The sequence below is a fragment of the Cephus cinctus genome, unplaced genomic scaffold (genome assembly GCF_000341935.2).
Source record: "Cephus cinctus unplaced genomic scaffold, Ccin1 Ccin1_scaffold0032, whole genome shotgun sequence".
NCBI classification, from domain to species: Eukaryota; Metazoa; Arthropoda; class Insecta; order Hymenoptera; family Cephidae; genus Cephus; species Cephus cinctus.
The window spans coordinates 32,517-34,515 of record NW_014332778.1 but is presented as its reverse complement, the minus strand read 5'-3'; positions in this window follow the sequence as shown (position 1 = coordinate 34,515).

The following is a 1,999-nucleotide window of genomic DNA, read 5'->3' as shown; positions in this document are numbered from 1 at the left end:
AAAAGCATGTTTTACCGTTAGCACTTTGCATCACCGTCGCCGTGCTGGTGCTGGGCTCCGGGTAAACCTCCTCTATATCATCGAGGCACCCTAAGAGCAACTGCTCCTCGTCCTCGGGCGCGACTTCGTGGTGAAAGCGCGTCAATTCTTGTACAATTGACTTATTTTTTTAAAAAAGGTAAATTATATAGGAGCTATTTCTGGTAAGTGGCAGATACATACCTTCGTGGAATCGATGATCGCTTATAATAGCCCTGGTGATGTGGCTATCGCGCACTCCGCGTTTAACGATACATGGTACGGCTAACGAAAGTATGTACGGATCGTTTTTGAAATATCCTCTTTCATGACCCCTGGCTAGCACACGCAGAGTACAATGGGTAAAGACACTTTTCAATCTACGCGTTAGCGTGCGAAAACCGAAATATCTTAACTCGCGACACTACGCCGGTGAAAATAATCTCGGGTTTCTAGATGTATTCAAGCGACGTGTCTTGACGAAATCGAGGATACAATCGCGAATATTTCCCAAGGATGACATTTTTGTTTTTCTTTGCGTAGAGCTGGTGATTACTGTAAGTGATTAGACTAACTGCCAAGACGTCGTGATACGAACTAAAACAGGGTACGTCTAGTCCGCGGACGTCTTACAGCCGCGGCGATATTAATTTCAAAACAATACCATACGATGGTTTCAGCTGAATTAGCAAAAAAAATGTCACGATTTTTTCTTATAGGATCGTTATTCGTGGAAAATCGGGTAGAAAAGTTTTAATCGTAAAATAAATTATGTATTATCGGTCGCTCGTTCGGCGATCACGAAATACGGCGTATCCATAATACCGAAAAAAAACGGTATAGATGTGCTGCGTTGGGAGCTGCAACGATCTGCTGACGTGCACCGTTCGCGGTTGCATCAGCATCTCGCCATCGTAGTGTAGGGTTAGAGATACGAATCATACTACTCTGTGTACATACGTTTTTTTTTACTTTATTTATATTTATCAATTACAATCAGCTGGTGCCAGTAGATCACACCAGTCTTTAACAACATCGAACTCGTCGACATCACCACCGATAAGCTGTACGCTGATATCTTTTCCGCACCGGTCATCCCGCAGCAGTGTTTCGCAGCTCTTGTCGCGAAAAATTGTCGTACACCGTGATGTCTGATGTTGCGCCGGGGTGCTGTTCGTGTGTCCATTGCGTAGTACGCCAAATTAGTCGATCCTTCAGCGTACTCCCCCTCCTCATCGTTGTAAACGTCGTGGGGTGTATAGGTTTCCCACGTATCATCGAGTGCCTCTAGGTACGCGTAAAGGCCGCCCGGCATACTGACCACGCTTGTTCGGTATTCCTTATATTTTAGGTGCGGTGGACCATCCCGCGTCGTCAGGGTAACACACTCAATAAACTCTGTCAAACTAAATCGTTTCTCCAGAGTGCGTAGTGCTGTCTCGTACGCTCGCATGGCTCTCAGGCACCACAGTGTGACGCAGCTTTCGCGTAATCTCTCGAGATGATTGAATGCCGCTAGCCAGGCCTGCGACTCCAGACGCATAGGTGCACGGTGCGGTAGTTCTTCCGGTGTGGGCCTGCTACACCTTTTCCTCAATGTCGCTAGCTCTGATTTGTCCATAGGGCGTCGATACGTGATACGGCATTTGGGACTATCATCGTAGGACATACGCCATTCCTCTTTCGCCAACCGCTCATGGGTACATATGCGTTGTGCATAAGGGCTGTCGTTAGAACGCTGATCGCAGATGAAACCCAGCGTTACGCTACAACGTGTGAAATCGTGGTATCCTTCATTCAGTATCGTTGCTATAGACAGCTCGGGCAGTACCACGGGTCTTACACCGGACGGCCAGCCCTTACGGCAGATCATGTCGGGGTTATCATTGTATAACACATCAGCGTCCAGCGCTCCCGGTTTCGACATATATATTGAAACAAGCGATACACCCGTTAAATGGCCCAATTTCAACCACTCACG